The following is a 23573-nucleotide window of genomic DNA, read 5'->3' as shown; positions in this document are numbered from 1 at the left end:
AACCAACCCCCTTGAAGTGTTTCTATTATTTTGGGGACAATTGGAAATGTCAAGCTACAGTTGAAAACCCTTGTAGGCTCCTTTCTGTATTCTGGCAGTGACCAGCATAGGTGTGTCCAGTTGGCTTGTATTGTATTGCCAACACGTGGGGTCCAGGAAAAAAAAAAGATATGTGCTCTGCAGAGGCGCCAGGAATAGAACCCTGCATGAAGGGGTTCTCGATTCTGCCACATTCACTGTGCTGCATGTTAGGGGGTTGGGAAACAGATCTTAAAACACCTAGAATCTTGCAGAGTGCAAGTAAAAAAAAAAAAAGTATTATTTGGTCTCTAACATTAAAAGTGACATGAGTTGCTCATAAGGTCAAATTTTATGTTTTCATGTTAAAGGTGGGAAGGTTTCAATTACTAATACAATCATGTAATCATGTACTGGTTTCAGAATTTGAATTTCATCAATTCACTGTGCTTTGAGCTATCTGGTATCTTAATGTTTTTATTAATAAGTTTGTTTCTTATTGACTCTGTTGCATAAGGTACCCTGGGTGATTTAGAAACCACTTGTTAAATGTTGATCAAAAGTAAAAAGTGTACAAATGTATGGAAAAAGGTAGTGTTGTCAAAAGGGATGGGGTTTAAACCCCCCCATCCCATGTTCAGACAGATGAGAAGAGAAGTGAGAGGGTTACGGGGACAAAGCAGTAAATCACCCCCCTTGCAGTGTCTGTGTTTAACACAGAAACAAAGACGCTATGCAGCCCTTGGTGGAGTCTGGAAACCAGGTTAAAATGGGCCAGAGAACACTCAGGAAAATTACAAATTACCAAATATTGCATAGCCGGCCAACCCACCCCAGAGCATGAGCAAGAGTACCTGTGTCATTTAAACATATGACCTCTTTTTGTTATCATAGAGGCAGTTCTGTAAATTTGACACACCTTGCAGGTAGCAGCAAAGGGAATTTGCAATATTTGCAGACCTGTGTTTTAAAACTTAAAGGGGCATGCAAGTTAGATTTTATTATACACAGGTCTGCAAATATTGGTCAGATTTGCCTGACTCTCAGCAGATGGCAGCTGTAGTCTCAAACATTTTGAAGGTACCCTGCAAAATCTCAAATAATAACAAAATAAAATGGCGAGGTATGGTAGAAGTAAACAACTAAGAGCAGTTTATATGCGAACTGAAGAAATTCAGACAGATCTAGGAGGGGGTCTTTGAATGTATTTATTGCATAACATTCATATACTGCTTGATTGTAGAAAACCTCAAAGCAGCCAACTCTTGTGCTACTCCATTACCTGAAGGAAGAGAAGCAAAAGATATTCTCAGCTCCTTGTTACTGCATTTTTTCAGACTCTGTGCGCTGTAGAGCTTGCTTGGACTTTGCCTCTGATGAACCACGTCATTATTTTGCAGTTATGCCAAGAATCCACCCAAATTGCCAAAGGGGCAGCTGGAGCCACACTCTGTGTGTTCCATCTAGGATTCTAAAATAAATGATCTGCCCAATCATTTTCCAAAACTGAACATGCCCTTTTAAAACAACAACAACAACAACAACAATAATAGTGGGTGATGAGCAAGCTATGACCCTAAGATCTTGCCCCCAATCACGCAAAATTTTAATTAAGCAGCTCCTAAAACTTAATGGGGCATTGCATGCAGTCATAAGGACAAGAAATCCTTTTTTAATGCTGGCTAATACCACATCCTGTGGTTTTTCTATGGTGCTCTGATCCCAAACAGAGTGTGATGGCCTGGGAATCCGATTCAGAGGCAGAACTGGAGGAATCCCGGTCAGCACACGAGTCCCCGCCTATAGGGCCGGCTGAGCTGGGGCAGGGCCTTGAATCTGAAGCGCCTGCACCTGTGGCAGATCCTCAGGAGCAGACACCAGATGTATCCACTCTGGCTCCGGAGGTGACTGAGGACCCATTGCCTGCAGGTGCGCCTCTCCCATCCCTGTCAGGGGAAGGTGAAGCTGCCCCTGGGTCCAGTAACCCTCCAGCCTCTCCTGAGCTGCAGAGGCTCAGGGCAGAGAGGCAGAGGGAACTGATTTCTCCCAGGAGGAGTGCTCGCCTTCAGGCCAGGAGAGGCAAGTCACCTGGGGGCCGGGAGCGCCCCTGGCCTCAGAGAAGATAAAGGCCAGTCAGCCCGGTCCCAGGTTGCGGGAGCAACGTCGCTGGAAACCTGCTTCAGCCAGCACCCAGTCCTGTTCTTCCAGAGTTCCCGACCACGCCCGGCTTCTTGCTTCGGATCCCGCTTCACCCTGTGTGGACTGTCTCTAGACCCGTGACCCAGGGCCGGACTCTGACCACGCCTCACGGTAACCTCCCCCCGGGACCAGCACACAGAGGCCAGCAGAGGTTGACAGAGCTAGATGGGAGAAGACTTCTGCTTTATCCAACCTGGTGCTATGGAGGTTTGGGTTACAGCCTAAGCTATTCAACAATGCTGCATGTAACAATATATTGTAATTTAAGACTTGCAGCTTAGCCAATGCATTAGGGGTAGAGATCCAAGTATGTTTTGAGGGGAGACACTAAGGACTCAGCTACACAGCTGAGAATAAAACGTTTTAAATGTGTTGTAAAATGCAGTATTCAAATGTGACACTAGATGGTGAAAGTGAGCTGTGCAAAATTCAATGTATTTTTCAAAACATGTTTTTTTTAAAAAAGAAAGCATTTTCACAGGGTTTTTTTTTATGTGTGTGTAGATTCCACCTAAAATAAATATTCTGGGAGAAAATGCTCAAGAATATATCGTTTGGGAGAAGTCTTCTTTTTTTAAATGTGAAAGCAGATAAGAATTCTGGATGAAAACAGCCAAAGTTGGTGCGTTCTGGAAATAGATTATTTCATTGTTTATTAAAAGCCACACTGAATGATTGACACAGACTATTGCTGTTCACGTCTCATACAACTACAGTGGTACCTCAGGTTACATATGCTTCAGGTTACATACGCTTCAGGTTACAGACTCCGCTAACACAGAAATAGTACCTTGGGTTAAGAACTTTGCCTCAGGATGAGAACAGAAATCGCACAGTGGCGCAGCAGCAGCAGCAGCGGGAGGCCCCATTAGCTAAAGTGGTGCTTCAGGTTAAGAACAGTTTCAGGTTAAGAACGGACCTCTGGAACAAAGTTTGTATGTAACCAGAGGTACCACTGTCCAGTGAACGAGCAGGCAAAACAGCTTTTCCAGAGGTATCTCCTCAGGGAGCTTATACTCAAGTTTGCAACTACCGTTCGGCAGATCTGTCAATTCTTGTTAAATCCAATTTTTCATTTCCCCCTGTCTTTTATTCAGTTTTCCACGCCTAGCTACGTTTACTCAAAAGTAAGCCCCTCTTCCTCCTAGTTTTGCAGGGTTGCTGAACTTTCCCCCCCTTTCCAGCTCCAGCCTAGCCACTGACCGCCCCCTCCAAACGATAAAGGGGGAATGGGACATGTCAGGGCGTCTTGGCTGGTGTGGGGTGTAATCATTTGTTATTTTTTAAAAAATCATAATCATAATTTATTAGTTATACCGCACTCATCTGGCTGGGTTTCCCCAGCTAAAAATAATATGTTTAAGTTGAAGAATGACAATGGGGGAGTGTGGTAGATCACTGCCAGTTTTTGATATTGTATGGTGGGTGGCAACCTGTTGGACGTTGGATGTGCCTGCTTTAGGGCATCATTCACCAACCAGGGGCCCTGCAGTTGCAGGACTACAACTCCGCAGCCCCCCGACCACTGACCATGCTGGCTGGGTTTGATGGGTATTGATGGGATCTCTTACGGAAGTTTGCAGCAGACTTTGTCTGGCAGGCATTTCCCGACTCTTTTCCAGGCAGTCATACACCTCTCAGGCATGCACTTCCCTTCGGATTTGGCACATTCCTCCTTCGATTGTGGTGGGTAAGATGGGTGAGATGATTTAGAAGCGTCAGCTTAAGGCAAGAAAGAAAACATTGGTTCGCTTTGAGTTAGGGCTCCTTGCCAGCTACAGCGTTCTAAGTCCGTTCTCTGCTTTCTGTAGCCAATCAGAAGCCGCGCTTTGGTTTCCGAACATTTTGGAAGTCAAACAGACTTCCCAAACAGATTCCGTTCAACTTCCAAATTACGACAGTATAAATGTCCTGGGGTCGATCTTTATAATCCTCAATCTCAAAAAAAAAGATATCTGGTTATTCTACTTTTAAAAAATAGAAAGAAATTCTTGGTTCAATCTCCCTGAAAAAGGTTTATGGCATCTGTCCAAGATTATGAGCTTTTAGCACCTGAACTAATTTAAATTTCCTTTGTTTGAATTTAAGATTTCATTTGAAACCATGCTCTTTTCCACAAGCCACAACACGACGGAAACGTTAAGAAATAAAACCAAATCATTTTTTAAAACAAAATAATAAAACTTTCTCTTTTAACCCTCCACTCCCCCCCCAAAAAAACCACCCTCACCCTAATATTTATAACATTTTTTGTGCGTGTAAGACAGAGCAAACAGCACTGTTTCTGGGAACTTTGCCATTGGTAAGAAAACCCCTTCCCCGTTATAGCAGCATTGCTGGCTATTTCAGTGCCTGCCACAATCTAAGCAAACTCTGTAAAATACCTGAATCCCTTAGCAGGAAGAGGGAAGAAAAGAGGAAAAAAACAGAGATTAAGTAGGAGAACTTCATGTCTGCTTCGATTTGCTGGAAATTCTGAGATCGCACAGAGGAGGGAACAGAAGGTGCTCCTTATTTATAGGTCGTCGAACAACAGCAGCTCCTAGAAGGAAAGAGGAGGAGGAGTTTGAGGTACAGTCATGTAAAGCAGAGGTGGGGCCACATTCCCTTCTGAATGACTTTCTGGGGGCAGCAAGCCAGGGCTGGGTAGGGGCAGAAACAATGATCTGAGCCCCGAGCCAGCTCTGTATAGGGAAGTTTTGAAATGTTTCCTTTTTGTTGTGGTTTAGTCATTTAGTCATGTCCGACTCTTTGGGACCCCATGGACCAGAGCACGCCAGGCACTCCTCTCTTCCACTGCCTACCAACTCATGTTGGTAGCTTTGAGAACACTGTCCAACAATGTTGTCCTCTGTCGTCCAATTCTCCTTGTGCCCTCAGTCTTTCCCAACATCAGAATCTTTTCCAGGGAGTCTTCTCTTCTCATGAGGTGGCCAAAGTATTGGAGCCTCAGCTTCAGGATCTGTCCTTCCAGTGAGCACTCAGGGCTGATTTTCTTCTGAATGGCTCGGTTTGATCTTCTTGCAGTCCAAGAAGATGGCAGAAAGTGAGGAGGAATTAAAGAACCTTTTAATGAGGGTGAAAGAGGAGAGCGCAAAATATTGTCTGAAGCTCAACATCAAAAAAACTAAGATCATGGCCACGGGTCCCATCACCTCCTGGCAAAGATCACTGCAGATGGTGACAGTCAGCAGTCACGAAATTAAAAGACGCCTGCTTCTTGGGAGAAAAGCAATGACAAACCTAGACAGCATCTTAAAAAGCAGAGACATCACCTTGCCGACAAAGGTCTGTATAATTAAACTATGGTTTTCCCAGTAGTGATGTATGGAAGTGAGAGCTGGACCATAAAGAAGGCTGATCACCGAAGAATTGATGCTTTTGAATTATGGTGCTGGAAGAGACTCTTGAGAGTCCCATGGACTGCAAGAAGATCAAACCTCTCCATTCTGAAGGAAATCAGCCCTCAGTGATCACTGGAAGGACAGATCCTCAAGCTGAGGCTCCAATACTTTGGCCATCTCATGAGAAGAGAAGACTCCCTGGAAAAGACCCTGATGTTGGGAAAGATGGAGGGCACAAGGAGAACGGGACAACAGAGGACCAGATGGTTGGATGGTGTTCTTGAAGCTACAAACATGAGTTTGACCAAACTGTGGGAGGCAATGGAAGACAGGAGTACCTGGCATGCTGTGGTCCATGGGGTCACAAAGAGTCAGACATGACTAAATGACTAAACAACAACAACAACAACAACAACAACAGCCCAACACCCTGTGGCCAAGTTGAATTATGTGCTTCAGGACTTGATATAATGCCCTGCCCATAGATGGCAATCTGTAAACTTCCCATGAGGAAGCCACTACTAATAGACCATGACATTCAAGATAAGGTCTCAGAGATAAGGTGTTCCTTTCAATGTCTGCATATATATGTATTTGCATGTGTGTGTTTGTGTATTCAAGCATGTTGTTCCTGATCAGTTGAAGGCATTTTGGGAGGAAGCCCATTTACTAGATTTTTATCCATTTGGAATAAAACCCATTTGGCCTAAAGAGTTTCGGAAGGAGGCTGCAAGGCCTGGGGCTCTAGGGCCCCCAGGTGAGGCACACCTGTCCACACGGTCTGAGGGGCCACTAGCCACCCTCCATCACAGGACCACAACCAAACAGGTGGCCAAGCAGGGGACGAAAGCAGAGTTCACCTGCCAGGTTACTCAGTAAGAGCAGCTCGAAAGAGAAGCACTTGATGAGGTGGACAAATGGGAGCATATATTATGACCTGCCACCATTCCTTCAGGAATTGCAGGGAAGAAAACATGCCTGCCTCTGTGTACCATCTTGGGGTAGAATAGTGGGGAATGGCTGTAAAGCTGAAATGGGTTTTAAGATAGGCTGCACCTCAGTGGTAGAGTACAATGTTTGTATGAGGGAAAGGTCCTAAGTTCACCCTCTGTGTCTGCAGGTAGATGAGACTCCCATTTGAAAATCTGGAGAGTTGATACTAGTCCAAGGAAGACAATACTTGTAAGAAATGCTTAAGTCACCTTTTCACTCAAGGCTGCAGCTGCTGAAAACCTGAGGCATAATGTTGCTTTCATTCACATAAAGATACAGGTAAAGGTAAAAGGTAAGGGACCTGTCAGGGAACTGCCATCAGTGCCGGAGGGAGAGAGCAAAAGCCAGAGAGGTTCAACTTCCAAAGTACGACTGTATAAATGTCCTAGGGTCGATCTTTATAATCCTCAATCTCAAAAACAAGATATCTGGTTATTCTACTTTTTTAAAATAGAAAGAAATGGTTGGTCACTCCTCATGCTGTGCCAGCATTGTTGGACATGAAAGGAACTTATTTTTCTATCCCAAGCAAAGATGATGAAGTGTCAAGTATTCCAGCAGGCCTGATTTGAAGGATGAAGCAAACCCCAGGCAGTATGAGATTGGACTGCTACGATTGATCTACACCACCCCCTTCGACTCACCATCTCTCAGTGCCCTACAGATGCCGCCTCACGCTTCTCCTCACTGCATCGGCTCGGCGCCCACCAGACGAACGCCCTGCTGGTGCCACCCCTGGAAACTGGCATCTCTACGCACGGCAAGAGAAAAATCCAGCGTGGACTAAAAGAGGACATTTTCTTTTCTTTCCCTTTGAATATGTAGCTTTGTATATTGCTTTGTGTGAGGTACCCCAGGCATTAGAAGAAGGAAGGTATTAGGAAATAGATATATCCTTGTGCCCAAATGATGCAGGTAGGGCTGAGGGGGGACATGGTTTTAGCTGGGATGCTAGTCTTCTGATTTCTGGCCATCGCCACGCCCACACCACTTAAAGTAACCCAGTGGCTAATGAGAGAATGGGGTGCCCGCAACACGTACAATAACCGGTCCGCACCCTGTGACCTACAGATGCTTTGGGAGGAGTACCCCTCCTCCCTGTGCCTTGAAATGAGTCCTCAGTTATGGCCCTGATTTATGTGATATGTGCAAATTTGCTTCCTTTCTGCAGGCTGCAAGTCTGAGCTGTCCTTGGCACAGAAGAGAAGCGTCTTTGCTAGAACAGCCTGTACATATCCCCCCCCCCCGTTCATGCGGCCAAAAAGGTATTTATGTTCCACAGTCCATGAGGACTAGGGTAAGGTGGGTGAAGCAGTCATTTTTACAAAAGGTAGCAACTGTTTTTCAGAGATAGGAAACTTCCTTCTCCCTTTATACAAAGCGTGTTCTCCAATAAATGAGAGCACGTGTTGCGGTGTGGGCCACCAGGCCAGGCCTCTTGTTGCCAGGCTGGTTAATAGTTATTGCCTGGCATCTGTGATTGGATAACCGGGTTGCTGGGGCAAATTGTATGTTGCAAATTGGGTGGGTGGGACCATAGTCTTTAAATACTGGTGCACTCTGGTTTCTCTTTCTCTTTGCAGAGTGCATCGGATCACCCACCCACCCGCCCTCTTTTCCGGTTGACCTTGCTTTGCCTGTCATGGCGGTCGTCTGCCTTGGCGCGGGGGCCTAGTAGGAATTTTGCCATTTGGTGATTGGCTGTGCCATTTGGTTTTTGCCTACTACTCAGCAATTCGTCACAACTTGTAAGGTTGCGTTAGGCATTGGTTATAATATGCTGGTGGTGGAGGGGTCTGAACAGGCGGTGCCTGCCCCTCCTATTGCGGTGAAGGGAATTCCGTTAAAGGAATCCTGGGGCTTGCCATGATTTCGTCCAATCCCTGTCATGGGACCAGGGCCGCCCAATCCCTGTCATGGGAATCCTTGTCATAGGACCGGGCAATCCTTGTCATAGGAAGGCAAGCTTTCGGGGAGCTGCTGGGGAGAGCGGCGTGGGTCCGACGCTTAGCTCAGGTGACCCCCAGTTTGACTTTCTCTTCTACTGGCTACCGATCGGACCTCGGGATGCCAGTTCTGTCCCAGGCGGGGGGACAGATAGTCATAACCAATGTCTAAACAACCACTCACTGATTTTGTATTTTAATAAAGTTGTGGCCAAAATAGTGCCCAAAAACCAAAACTAAATTACGTGTTATGTGTGAAGTTATTTGAGGGGTGGCCTGGGGACCTACACGCGCAAATCAGCACACACCACTGGTTCATATGCCCAACTGCATTGCTTTTATTAGAAGAGGAAAATGCAAGATTTTTGTTAGACAACAAGGTGTTGTTCCCTTTTGGGAAGGTTGACTAGCTGACAAGCTCAAATGCACAAGGCCTCTGGGAGTGGCCATGAAGAAAGAGCCCGTGTCACAGGAAAATTGCTTCAGGATTCAGAAATGTCTGAATCTTCTTCTGGGTGGATAAACGATGCCTAGCTAAGGGAACAGGTAAACAGGATGAAGGTATTCTGAAATATGAGAGGTTAGGATTCATTCGCCCCCCGCAATATGATAGGCATGTTGCTGGTGAAAGGGAGGGAGCCAGCTTACCAAAAGCAGCAGTAGATCTGGGACGGATCCTGAGGGCATCGTCCCCACAACGTTTCCTCCCTGTAACACTCCTTCAGATTTCTGCATACGCCATCTTCACATTTGAAAATATGGAGAGTTGATACTAGTCCAAGTAAGACTTGTAAGAAATGATAAAGTTGCCTTTTCACGCAAGGTTCCAGCTGCTGAAAACCTCAGGCATAATGTTGCTTTCATTCACATAAAGATACAGGTAAAGGTAAAAGGTAAGGGACCTGTCAGGGAACTGCCATCAGTGCCGGAGGGAGAGAGCAAAAGCCAGAGGGATTCCAGAGAGCGTCCAGGGATCGGGAGAAGCAGCCCATCTTCTGGGGAAGAGAATCAGCGTAGCACCAGTGGAGAAGGGGGGCAGATGGGGGAAGTGGCGAGGCGGTCCCATGACTCCTTGCCTGGGACCAGCAGGGAGAGTAGGGGTCCTCCGTTGCCCACGCCCTCCTTGCGCAGAAGGCTTTCACGCAGAGAGAGTAGGAGAAGACTAGGCGTCAAAGAGCTTCTTTGCTGGAAGAAGTTTAAGAAACGCCAACTGAGGGATTTTGCCAGTGATTTAGTCAGCCACGGGTGAGTGGCTGTCCGGACAGAAAAGGTTCACTCAGGCAACCCAGCCAGGTGTTTGCACCCAGCCGGGGAGATAAGCACCGGCCTACACACAAGCAACCCCTAGAACCATTATAGGACCCCTGGAGGGTTAAGTCAGGTCAAAGGTGACTATGGGGTTGCGGCGCTCATCTCGCTTTCAGGCTGAGGGAGCAGCTGTTTGTCCACAGACATGTTTCTGGGTCATGTGGTCAGCATGAGAAGACCACTTCTGGCAAGACAGGACACTGTGACGGAAGCCAGATTGTAGGGAAACGCCATTTACCTTCCCACCGCAGCGGTTCCTATTTATCTACTTGCACTGACATGCTTTCAAAAGACTAGGTTGGCAGGAGCTGGGACAGAGCAACGGAAGTTCATCCCATTGTGGGATCTGCCTGACCCTCTGCAGATGGCAGCTGTAGTCTCAAACATTTTGAAGGTATCATTAAAAATCTCTAATAATAATAATAATAATAATAATAATAATAAATGAACTTTTTGAGCTATTTTTAAGACTTCTGACATGGGTTGCCATGTGCCTTGATTTTCCTGGATATTCCAGTGATTTTCAGCCAGACAATGCTTCCGGCTGCTGTATTCTGGCCATGTCCAGGGAATTCTGAATGTATGGCAACCCTATAGCTGCTACAGAGAATGCGAGGTATCTTAGAAGTAAAAAACTAAGAGCAGTTTATATGGGAACTGAATAAATTTGGTCAGATTTGCCTGACCCTCAGCAGATGGCAGCTGTAGTCTCAAACATTTTGAAGGTACCCTTCAAAATCTCAAATAATAACAATAAAATGACGAGGTATGGTAGAAGTAAACAACCAAGAGCTGCTTATATGGGAACTAAAGAAATTCGGACAGAACAGATCTAGGAGGGGTCTTTGAATTTATTTATTGGATAACATTCATCTATTGCTTGATTGTAGAAAACCTCAAAGCAGTCAACTCTCGTGCGACTCCATTACCTGAAGGCAGAGAAGCAAAACATATTCTCAGCTCCTTGTTACTGAAAACAGAGGGAGCAAGAACAATGACATAAATGTATTTACTGTTCTGAATGTCGTGTGACATGAACAGGCTACAAGATGCCCAACTTCCCTGTCGCAGGCTAGGCATGAGAACCCGGTTCAAAAACCTAACTCAGCCATGTGGTTAACTGGGCAATATTTGGTGAAGCCTGCATTTTCCAGACTCCCTGTGCTAAAGAGCTTGCTTGGCCTCTGCCTCTGATGAACCTCGTCATTATTTTGCAGTGATCATGGATGTCAAGAACCCACCACAATTGCCAAAGGGGCATCTGGAGCAACTAGAGGGCTTCCTTCACAAGCTACATCCGCATGCCATACTGCCTGCCATTTCGAACGACATCGTTCTCATAGTTTTGTGAGTGCTAGAATACATATGAGCAAGACTCTCTGTGTTCCATCTAAAATAAATGCAGCTGCCCAACCATTTGGCAAAACTGAATATGCCTTTTAAAAGAAGAAGAATTAGAAGAAGACTAGGGAGGAGCGGTGATCAAGCTATGACCCTGAGGTCTTGCCCTCAATCACTCAAAATCTTATTCAAGCACTGCTGCGGCTCCTAAAACTTCATGGGGCATTGCATAAGGAGTAGAAATCCTTTTTAAATGCTGGCTAATAACACATCCTGTGATTTTTCTATGGTGCTCTGATCCCAAACCGAGACCAGCAGAGGTCGACAGAGCTAGATGGAGGAAGACATCTGCTGTATCCAACCTGGAGCGATAGAGATTTGGGTCACAGCCTTAGCTATTCAACAGATGCTGCATGTAACAGAATATTGTAATGCAAACCTTGCCAGCTTAGCCAATGCATTGGGGGTAGAGATCCAAGTATGTTTTGTGGGGAGACACTAAGGACTCAGCTACACAGCTGCGAATAAAACGTTTTAAACCTGTTGTAAAGTGCAATATACAAACGCGACACTAGATGGTGAAAGTCAGCTATGCAAAATTCATTGCATTTTTCAAAACTTTTTTTTTAAAAGCATTTTCACAGCGTTTTTTATACGTGTGCAGATTTCACCTAAGATAAATATTCTGAGAGAATATGCTCAACAATTTGTTCAAAAATTGTTATTGTTTTTTATCATAATAATAATTTATTAGTTATACCGCACTCATCTGGCTGGGTTTCCCCAGCTAAAAATAATATGTTTAAGTTGAAGAATGACAATGGGGGAGTGTGGTAGATCACTGCCAGTTTTTGATATTGTATGGTGGGTGGCAACCTGTTGGACGTTGGATGTGCCTGCTTTAGGGCATCATTCACCAACCAGGGGCCCTGCAGTTGCAGGACTACAACTCCACCCCCCCGACCACTGACCATGTTGGCTGGGTTTGATGGGAATTGTAGTGGAAGACTGGCAACATCTACCTCAGGGAGTTTCCCACGGACGTATGCAGCATTTGCGGTGCGGTGGGCATGTCCCGATGATTCTTTTCTGGCCGGGCATACACCTCTCCAGCTTGCACCTCCTTTTGAATTTCTCACATTCTTCATCCGATTGTGGTTCGTGAGATTGTTCAGAAGCGTCAGCTTAAGGCAAGAAAGAAAAACATTGGTTCGCTTCGAGTTAGGGCTCCTTGCCAGCTGCAGCGTTCTAAGCCCGTTCTCTGCTTTCTGCAGCCAATCAGAAGCCACGCTTTGGTTTCCGAACATTTTGGAAGTCAAACGGACTTCCCAAACAGATTCCGCTCGACTTCCAAAGTACGACTGTATAAATGTCCTGGGGTCGATCTTTATAATCCTCAATCTCAAAAACAAGATATCTGGTTATTCTACTTTTTTAAAATAGAAAGAAACGGTTGGTTCAATCTCTCTGAAAAAGGCTTATGGCATCTGTCCAAGATTATGAGCTTTTGGCACCTGAAATAATTTAAATTTCCTTTGTTTGAATTTAAGATTTCATTTGAAACCATGCTCTTTTCCACAAGCCACAACATGACGGAAATGTTAAGAAATAAAACCGAATCATTTTTTTAAACAAAATAATAAAACTTTCTCTTTTAACCCTCCACTCCCCCCCCAAAAAAACCACCCTCACCCTAATATTTATAATATTTTTTGTGCGTGTAAGACATAGCAAACAGCACTGTTTCTGGGAACTTTGCCATTGGTAAGAAAACCCCTTCCCCGTTATGGCAGCATTGCTGGCTATTTCAGTGCCTGCCACAATCTAAGGAAACTCTGTACAATACCTGAATCCCTTAGCAGGAAGAGGGAAGAAAAGAGGAAAAAAACAGAGATTAAGTAGGAGAACTTCATGTCTGCTTCGATTTGCTGGAAATTCTGAGATCGCACAGAGGAGGGAACAGAAGGTGCTCCTTATTTATAGGTCGTCGAACAACAGCAGTCCCTAGAGGGAAAGAGGAGGAGGAGTTTGAGGTACAGTCATGTAAAGCAGAGGTGGGGCCACATTCCCTTCTGAATGACTTTCTGGGGGCCACAACTTCATGTCTGCTTCGATTTGCTGGAAATTCTGAGATTGCACAGAGGAGGGAACAGAAGGGGCTCCTTATTTATAGGTCGTCTGCTTCTTGGGAGAAAAGCAATGACAGACCTAGACAGCTTCTTAAAAAGCAGAGGCATCACATTGCTGACAAAGGTCCGTATAGTTAAAGCTGTGGTTTTCCCAGCAGTGATGTATGGAGGGGTGCCTAACACCCCAGAGGACAGGATCACACTTCAAAACGACCTTGACAGATTAGAGAACTGGGCCAAAACAAACAAGATGAATGTTAACAGGGAGAAATGTAAAGTATTGCACTTGGGCAAAAAAAATGAGAGGCACAAATACAAGATGGGTGACACCTGGCTTGAGAGCAGTACATGTGAAAAAGATCTAGGAGTCTTGGTTGACCACAAACTTGACATGAGCCAACAGTGTGACGTGGCAGCTAAAAAAGCCAATGCAATTCTGGGCTGCATCAATAGGAGTATAGCATCTAGATCAAGGGAAGTAATAGTGCCACTGTATTCTGCTCTGGTCAGACCTCACCTGGAGTACTGTGTCCAGTTCTGGGCACCACAGTTCAAGAAGGACACTGACAAACTGGAATGTGTCCAGAGGAGGGCAACCCAAATGGTCAAAGGCCTGGAAACGATGCCTTATGAGGAACGGCTAAGGGATCTGGGCATGTTTAGCCTGGAGAAGAGGAGGTTAAGGGGTGATATGATAGCCATGTTCAAATATATAAAAGAATGTCACATAGAGGAGGGGGAAAGGTTGTTTTCTGCTGCTCCAGAGAAGCGGACACGGAGCAATGGATCCAAACTACAAGAAAGAAGATTCCACCTAAACATTAGGAAGAACTTCCTGACAGTAAGAGCTGTTTGACAGTGGAATTTGCTGCCAAGGAGTGTGGTGGAGTCTCCTTCTTTGGAGGTCTTTAAGCAGAGGCTTGACAACCATATGTCAGGAGTGCTCTGATGGTGTTTCCTGCTTGGCAGGGGGTTGGACTCGATGACCCTTGTGGTCTCTCCCAACTCTATGATTCTATGATTCTAAGTGAGAGCTGGACCATAAAGCAGGCTGATTGCCGAAGAATTCAGGTGAGGTACACCTGTCCACACAGTCTGAGGGGCTACTAGCCACCGTCCCTCACAGGACCACAACCAAACAGGTGGCCAAGCAGAGGACGAAAGCAGAGGTCACCTGCCTGGTTACTCACTCAGTAAGAGCAGCTCGAAAGGGAAGCACTTGATGAGGTGGACAAATGGGAGCATATATTATGACCTGCCACCATTCCTTCAGGAATTGCAGGGAAGAAAACATGCCTGCCTCTGTGTTACATCTTAGGGTAGAATAGTGGGGAATGGCTGTAAAGCTGAAATGGGTTTTAAGATAGGCTGCACTTCAGTGGTAGAGTACAATGCTTGTATGAGGGAAAGGTCCTAAGTTCGCGCTCTGTGTCTGCAGGTAGGGGTCAGATGAGACTCCCGTTTGAAAATTTGGAGAGTTGATACTAGTCCAGGTAAGGCAATACTTGTAAGAAATGGAGACTTCCGGGTTGGCGCTTCTGGATAATGGCGGATTTCCTCCGTCTCGGAAGAATCCGCTCTCTGGAAACAAGGGTCTGACTGCCACGGCGAGGCGGAGACCCGCAAAAAACCATGGTCGGAAGAAGACCGTGGGCTTGGGATTCGGCACGTACCTTTTGCGCCTCCCCTACTTGCGGGGAGACCTGGTTTCGGGGCTCCGGAGCGACGTGGGGTGAGTGGCGCGGTACATCGAATCGACCGCTACTTTCAGGGAGTGAAGCTGCACAGCTGTTGCCAGAAAGCGCCGACTTTTCCTGTGGACATTTGGACTTTAAGTAAATTTCCGTAAGTAAACTGAATTGGATTACCAAATACTTGGATTTGGCACTTGACTGTGAAGGTCTAAACAGGAAGTCCACCTTCCGTTTTGTAAAAAGATTAAAGCAAAGCCGCTGTAAGCTGAAGCCTACGAAAAGTACTCTGTAAAGTATTAATTTTCACCATTTAAGATATTGAACACCCCCTCGGAAGCAGGGGAAGAGGGGGGAATTCCTTTGTGGACGATTGAAACCCGCAGGATAGTAAAGAAGACGACCTAATTTACCACTGTCTCAAGCCTGGGATCGGGCTGTCAAAAGGTCTTATGATTTTAAAAATAATAATATTAATAACGGGGAATGGAGCACATCTTGATGGACGGTTGAACCGAGATATTTATCTTTTTGTATTGATTTCGTGGTATTTGAAAGGAAGAGGAGCTGACTTGTAATCTTGTAACTGAATTCTGAACTGAAAATAACAAAAAATAGAAACTGTTGCCGATAGAGGGAGCTTCAGAAACTGTTGCGTCTGTTACATTTCTGAGGCGGAAAATTCCATTACATGGAGGCTGTGAAATAAGCGGCCTTGAAGAATTTTAAGATAACACTGGAAAAACAAGAAGCTTCTGGGAATATGGCTGATAGAACAACTGCTCTGTTGGAACAAGTGATAAAGACAGTGGGTACTCTTGAACAGAGTATCTGTGGCTTGGAACAAAATGTTTCTGCTTTGGTACAGAAAGTGAGTAATTCAACAGGTGCTGCTTGGGATGTGGAGCCAACTTCAAAAGGGCAAGTATTGGAGAAGAGGATGGGACAACCAAAACAACCTGTTTTGTCTTTGCAAGATGAAACTCATGTGGAAGCCTCAGCATCAGTGTTTCAAATTGATGGACATAAATTGAAGTTTGAGGTTATGGACATTGAAAGTCAGATTTGGAGAGGCAGTGCCCCACTTGGACTGAGCAAGGCAAGATGAATGGTTTTTTTTGTTGGAGGGTGACACTGCGGGAAAGCTTGGAAAAAGGGATTTCCGTAACCTCAAAGAGACTGTGGAGTATGCTTTGGAATACCTTCTGGATTACAAATTTGAACATGGAGTCTGGGCAAGCATGTTGAAATTGAACAAAGGAGCTGCTGAGAAAAAAGTCCTTTGGGATTTAATTTTAGGTTTTGAAAGAAACTTGCAGGCAGACCAGGGAGAAGAGTTAAGAGCCTCGGACATAAGAGCACCGGGTTGGGGGAATTAATGGAAATGACAGAAAAGATTGATAATTAGTAGAAAAGACTGATAAAATCCGAAACCAGGGGGAAGAGATGGTGGGGAAAAATTGGGAATTTTCTAAAACAGAATTTAGTATAAAATTGCATAATTAAGGAATGTTGGGAGATGGTGGAATGAATTTATTGGACTTTAGTGGAACTATGATAAGGATTTGTGACATTAGGATTTAAGGGTATAAGACTTAAGGGTTTTTTCTTTTCTCTCTTTATTAGATTGGAGTATAGATAATTTTTTTAGATGGTTGATGGGAGGATAAGGTTTAAAAGGATAAAGATAAATAAGTGAGTAAACAGTGAAAGATGGAAAGAATTTGCTGATCTAATTAATAATTGGAATACAAAAAGGGAGGTGGGAGGAGGTCGAGGAAATAAGTTACAGAAGGATGGAATTTTGAAAAATGGAAGTGTTTTCTTTTTAAAATGTCTTTGTTTTTTGCTTTTTTCTTGTTGGTGGGGCGGGGGGGGAGGTTCTTTATGTATTTTTTTATTCTTGTATTTTTCCTGCTTTTTTATTTTTTTTCTATTCCATTGTATTTTGTCTTTTTTATTTTTTTGTATTTGTGAAAAATGAAATAAATATTATTTTTAAAAAAAATACCTGTAAGAAATGATAAAGTTGCCTTTTCACGCAAGGTTCCAGCTGCTGAAAACCTCAGGCATAATGTTGCTTTCATTCACATAAAGATACAGGTAAAGGTAAAAGGTAAGGGACCCCTGTAGGGTTAAGTCAGGTCAAAGGCGACTATGGGGTTGCGGCGCTCATCTCGCTTTCAGGCCGAGGGTGCCAGCGTTTGTCCACAGACAGGTTTCTAGGTCATGTGGTCAGCATGAGAAGACCACTTCTGGCAAGACAGGACACTGTGACGGAAGCCAGATTGTACGGAAACGCCATTTACCTTCCCACCGCAGTGGTTCCTATTTATCTACTTGCACTGACATGCTTTCAAAAGACTAGGTTGGCAGGAGCTGGGACAGAGCAACGGGAGTTCACCCTGTTATGGGGATTCGAACCACCAGCCTTATGATCGGCAAGCCCACGGTGCCACTTACATCGCTGTGATAAAGATACAAGGCTACAGTTACTAGGCAGCCTCAGACATAAATTTTGCTTTGTGTTTTAGCAACGGGTGCGGGTTCTGTGTGTCTGTGTCTGTATGTTTTTCTCTCTCTGTGTGTGGGGGGGGGGAGAGAAAGAAAGAGGTCGGGTACAATGGACTCTTCCCTCCCCATCCCACTGAGTTCATATTCTGTTGCAATAGAGCGATCAGGTTTGGGACTGGCTTCTAAGAGGGTGGCTGTTGTGGTTCCGGAGAGTGGGAAATTCGAGGAGAAGGAAAGCTCTCATTTTGCTCTTCATTTCATCGTGGGGGAAAAAAAATCTTGTGAAAATATATCAGCATTTTTCTGTTTGTGATCTTGCTTAATATACAGCACCCACCCTGCCGGAATATCTCCACGGCCTGGTCTAAATACTGAAGAGAATGTTGGCTTTTTCATGTTTTTGCATGGCATAGTTCTTACGCTAGCAAAGTTTCGACAGAGAGCACATCTCCTGCAAATAAAAGTCGTATATACTTCCTTGTACTTTCAGTGATTGTATAGAAATCTTCTACTTTTTTTGTGTTTTAACTATTGTTTAAGTGTAGTATTATGCAGCCAACTGGTGACAGTCCACCACAGGCTAGGCGCTCCCAATTTAATTAATTTTTTAATCAGAGTAATTTATTGTTTCCTTATTAAAAATTGATAAAATCCTGACCTGTACTGGTATTTATAACCTCTGTTCTTCACATTTTAGACGGTATGTGAACTTTAAAAGAGCAATGGGCTTGTTAACAACAAGAAAACATGATGTTTCTAGATTTTTAATGCTTTTGCTCTTGGCACTGTCAATAAAAATCAACTCATTCTGAATTTCTTTAATGGCTTCCATTATCTTTCACATGTTGTTGTTTAGTCGTGTCTGACTCTTCGTGACCCCATGGAACAGAGCACGCCAGGCACTCCTGTCTTCCACTGCCTCCCGCAGTTTGGTCAAACTCGTGCTGGTAGCTTCGAGAACACTGTCCAACCATCTAGTCCTCTGTCCTCCCCTTCTCCTTGTGCCCTCCATCTTTCCCAACATCAGGGTCTTTTCCAGGGAGTCTTCTCTTCTCATGAGGTGGCCCAAGGATTGGAGCCTCAACTTCAGGATCTGTCCTTACAGTGAGCACTCAGAGCTATTACTGAAGAATTAGATGTTGGCTTCATCTATTGCTAAAGCTTTGCAATCATAACACCTTACTCAAGACAGTCTTCCTCAGCCTGGTGCAACGCAGGCGCAGGTATTTTGGATGGCAACTCCCATCATTTTTCACTTTTGGCAATACTGGTTGGAGCTGATGGAAGCTGAAGTCCACAAACACCTGGAAGCCCCCAACCTAGGATGGATGATCATGCGAGGTTCTTTTTTTCTGGTCATAAGAACCAAGCAGAGGGCCTTCTCGGTAGTGGTGCCTTACGTATGGAATGCCCTCCCATCAGTTGTCTAGGAAATGAACAATTATCTGACTTTTAGAAGAGATCTGAAGGCAGTCCTGTACTGGGAAGCTTTTGATGTTTCATTATGTTTTAATTTGTTCTGGAAGTCGCCCAGAATGACTGAGGAAACCAGCCAGCCAGATGAGTGGGGTATAAATAATAAATTCTCCTCCTCCTCCTCTTCCTATTTTTGTCTACATTTCCCTGCAATGTATGTATTTTTGAAACACATTATTTGGTTTAATGGAAGCATCAAATGTATCAAGTAAGCATTCCAACACTATTATCCTATGAAAACCTGGAGGCTAGAGACAAATCAAAATGTATTTAATTTATTTTTGACCTTCTGTTGGAAGCTGCCCAGAGTGGCTGGGAAACTAAGCCAGATAGCCGGAGTAGAAATTATTATCATTATTAATAATAATAAGGATTGTTACTTTAGCTTCCCACAAGAGATTCTCTCCATAACGAGCAAGACGTAGTCAGGGAATGTGAGAAGCCTCAATGTTGCTTCACCTTGGGAACAGTGAGTTTGTGTATGTGATCACTTCAGGAAGCAGAACAAGTTAGGCACCTGTGGCGACATGACTGTGTTACAGAATTACACAGCAGATCCTAAGTTCTCAGAAGGAAATGGTGAGAAAACTATATATAAAAAGGGGGGTTCAGGTTCAGTCCCCAGTGTCTCTCCAGGTAGGAAAACCTGGCCAGTTATTACCAGTCAAAGTAGACAATACCAAAATAAACAGAAGAAAGCTCTGTTTTGGGATATGTATAAGGAAGAGCCATATGTTCATTTGTTGCCTCATTTCCAGGCCCTGTCTACGTAAATTAGGAACTATAGGAGAATATATAGTTTCAAGATTACAGAATCATAAAATCACAGATTTATAGAGCCATAAGGGACCACAAGAGTCATCTAGTCCAACACTTTGCAATGTAGGAATCTCTCACCCAACATGGGGCTCAAACCCACGCCCCCAAGATTAAAGGGTTACATCCAAGGACTTAGTGTCTGTTGACCCAGCTGGTTTTGCTCTGCCGGCCCCTTCCTCCTGACACATTAGGCATTTGAGCCATTAGCGTAGCTGATTTTATGTTGAATTGTCTTTCTCTTATGTCCATTAAAAACCATGCATTTCATCATCTAGACTCTTGAAGTCTTGTCTGCCTGTTTTGAAGAAGGTAGTTTGTGGAGGAGATCTTTCTGAGCACATCTATGCATGGAGTGTGTTTGTAAAGAAGTCAAATTGATGCAAAAATGCAGAGGACCAGATTGAAGACTGGAAAAATGAGGAACCGATATAGACAGTTATTTGCCTGACCCTCAGCAGATGGCAGCTGTAGTCTCAAACATTTTGAAGGTATCATGAAAAATCTCTAATAATAATAATAATAATAATAATAATAATAATAATAATAAATGAACTTTTTGAGCTATTTTTAAGACTTCTGACATGGGTTGCCATGTGCCTTGATTTTCTTGGATATTCCAGTGATTTTCAGCCAGACAATGCTTCCAGCTGCTGTATTCTGGCCATGTCCAGGGAATTCTGAATGCAGGGCAACCCTATAGCTGCTACAGAGAGTGTGAGGTATCTTAGAAGTATATATGGGAAAGTAGAAGTATATAAGTATATACAGTTTATATGGGAACTGAATAAATTTGGACACATTTGCCTGACCCTCAGCAGATGGCAGCTGTAGTCTCAAACATCTTGAAGGTATCATGCAAAATCTCAAATAATAATAACAATAAAATGACGAGGTATGGTAGAAGTAAACAACCAAGAGCTGCTTATATGGGAACTAAAGAAATTCGGACAGAACAGATCTAGGAGGGGTCTTTGAATTTATTTGTTGGATAAAATTCATATACTGCTTGATTGTAGAAAACCTCAAAGCAGTCAACTCTTGTGCGACTCCATTACCTGAAGGCAGAGAAGCAAAACATATTCTCAGCTCCTTGTTACTGAAAACAGAGGGAGCAAGAACAATGACATAAATGTATTTACTGTTCTGAATGTCGTGTGACATGAACAGGCTACAAGATGCCCGACTTCCCTGTCGCAGGCTAGGCATGAGAAGTAGGTTCAAAATCCTAACTCAGCCATGTGGTTAACTGGGCAATATTTGTTTAAGCCTGCATTCTCCAGACTCTCTGTGCTAAAGAGCTTGCTTGGCCTCTGCCTCTGATGAACCTCGTCATTATTTTGCAGTGATCATGGATGTCAAGAACCCACCACAATTGCCAAAGGGGCATCTGGAGCAACTAGAGGGCTTCCTTCACAAGCTACATCCACATACCATACTGCCTGCCATTTCGAACGACATCGTTCTCATAGTTTTATGAGTGCTAGAATGCATATGAGCTAGTGTTCCATCTAAAATAAATGCACCTGCCCAACCATTTGGCAAAACTGAATATGCCTTTTAGAAGAAGAAGAAGAAGAAGAAGAAGAAGAAGAAGAAGAAGAAGACGACGACGACTAGGGAGGAGCGGTGAGCAAGCTATGACCCTGAGGTCTTGCCCTCAATCACTCAAAATCTTATTCAAGCACTGCTGCGGCTCCTAAAACTTCACAGGGCATTGCATGCACTCATAAGGAGTAGAAATCCTTTTTAAATGCTGGCTAATACCACATCCTGTGATTTTTCTATGGTGCTCTGATCCCAAACAGAGACCAGCAGAGGTTGACAGAGTTAGATGGAGGAAGACATCTGCTTTATCCAACCTGGAGCAATGGAGATTTGGGTCACAGCCTTAGCTATTCAACAGATGCTGCATGTAACAGAATATTGTAATGCAAGACTTGCCAGCTTAGCCAATTTATTGGGGGTAGAGATACAAGTATGTTTTGTGGGGAGACACTAAGGACTCAGCTACACAGCTGCGAATAAAACATTTTAAACCTGTTGTAAAGTGCAATATACAAACGCGACACTAGATGGTGAAAGTCAGCTATGCAAAATTCATTGCATTTTTCAAAACTTTTTTTTTAATAAAAGCATTTTCACAGCTTTTTTTATACGTGTGCAGATTTCACCTAAGATAAATATTCTGAGAGAATATGCTCAACAGTTTGTTCAAAAATTGTTTTTTTTTATCATAATCATAATTTATTAGTTATACCGCACTCATCTGGCTGGGTTTCCCCAGCTAAATATAATATGTTGAAGTTGAAGAATGACAATGGGGTAGTGTGGTAGATCACTGCCAGTTTTTGATATTGCATGGTGGGTGGCAACCCGTTGGACGTTGGATGTGCCTGCTTTAGGCCATCTTTCACCAACCAGGGGCCCTGCAGTTGCAGGACCACAATTCCACACACCCCTGACCGCTGACCATGCTGGCTGGGTTTGATGGGAATTGTAGTGGAAGACTGGCAACATCTACCTCAGGGAGCTCTTACGCAGGGATGCAGCATTTGCGGTGCGGTGGGCATGTCCCGATTTTTTTCCAGCCAGTGTAGCAAATCTCCAGCATGCACTTCCCTTTGGCTTCTTCACATTCTTTATCCGAATGTGGTTCGTGAGATGGTGTAGAAGCGTCAGCTTAAGGCAAGAAAGAAAAACATTGTTTCGCTTCGAGTTAGGGCTCCTTGCCAGCTACAGCGTTCTAAACCCGTTCTCTGCTTTCTGTAGCCAATCGGAAGCCGTGCTTTGGTTTCCGAACATTTTGGAAGTCAAACGGACTTCCCAAACAGATTCCGTTCAACTTCCAAAGTACCACTGTATAAATGTCCTAGGGCCGATCTTTATAATCCTCAATCTCAAAAACAAGCTACCTGGTTATTTTCCATTAAAAAGAAAGAAAGAAAGAAATGGTAGAGATCCAAGTATGTTTTGAGGGGAGACACTAAGGACTCAGCTACACAGCTGAGAATAAAACTTTTTTAATGTGTTGTAAAATGCAGTATTCAAATGTGACACTAGATGGTGAAAGTGAGCGGTGCAAAATTCAATGTATTTTTCAAAACTTTTTTTTAAAAAGAAAGCATTTTCACAGTTTTTTAAAAATATGTGTGTAGATTCCACCTAAAATAAATATTCTGAGAGAAATTGCTCAAGAATATACAGTTTGGGATAAGTTTTCTTTTTTAAAAATGTGAAAGCAGATAAGAATTCTGGATGAAAATAGCCAAGGTTGGCGCGCTCTGGAAATAGATTATTTCATTGTTTATTAAAAGCCACACTGAATGACACAGACTATTGCTGTTCTTGTCTCATACAACTACAGTGGTACCTCAGGTTACATACGCTTCAGGTTACAGACTCCGCTAACACAGAAATCGTACCTTGGGTTAAGAACTTTGCTTCAGGATGAGAACAGAAATCGCGTGGTGGTGGTGCGGCAGCAGTGGGAGACCCCATTAGCTAAAGTGGTGCTTCAGGTTAAGAACAGTTTCAGGTTAAGAGCGGACCTCTGGAACGAAGTTTGTATGTAACCAGAGGTACCACTGTACAGTGAACGAGCAGGCAAAACAGCTTTTCCAGAGGTATCTCCTCAGGGTGCTTATACTCAAGTTTGCAACTACCGTTGGGCAGATCTGTCAATTCTTGTTAAATCCAATTTTTCATTTCCTCCTGTCTTTTATTCAGTTTTCCATGCCTACCTACGTTTACTCAAAAGTAAGCTGCTCTCCCTCCTAGTTCTGCAGGGTTCCTGAA

The 23573-nt window shown here is 44.0% G+C and overlaps 2 long non-coding RNA genes across 3 annotated transcripts; both read right to left on the bottom strand.

Moving 5' to 3' along the window:
• Positions 1–1147: 1147 nt before the first annotated feature.
• Positions 1148–22721, bottom strand: LOC310674013. Of its 2 annotated transcripts, none has more exons than XR_014509311.1 (2): positions 22300–22721; positions 1148–1300 (listed from the first exon to the last, which is right to left on the bottom strand). It is a non-coding gene; the product is annotated as an uncharacterized lncRNA (long non-coding RNA). The 2 variants fall into 2 exon arrangements; XR_014509312.1 differs by lacking the exon at positions 1148–1300 and adding an exon at positions 10649–10737.
• Positions 8815–9252, bottom strand: LOC310674003. The gene is made up of 2 exons (XR_014509299.1): positions 9149–9252; positions 8815–9034 (listed from the first exon to the last, which is right to left on the bottom strand). It is a non-coding gene; the product is annotated as an uncharacterized lncRNA (long non-coding RNA).
• Positions 22722–23573: the final 852 nt, after the last annotated feature.

This window comes from Podarcis tiliguerta (genome assembly GCF_965153285.1).
Source record: "Podarcis tiliguerta genome assembly, chromosome: 3".
In the NCBI taxonomy this organism is placed as follows: domain Eukaryota; kingdom Metazoa; phylum Chordata; class Lepidosauria; order Squamata; family Lacertidae; genus Podarcis; species Podarcis tiliguerta.
Note: the sequence above shows the minus strand (reverse complement) of the source record. Positions and strands in the feature narration are given on the sequence as shown.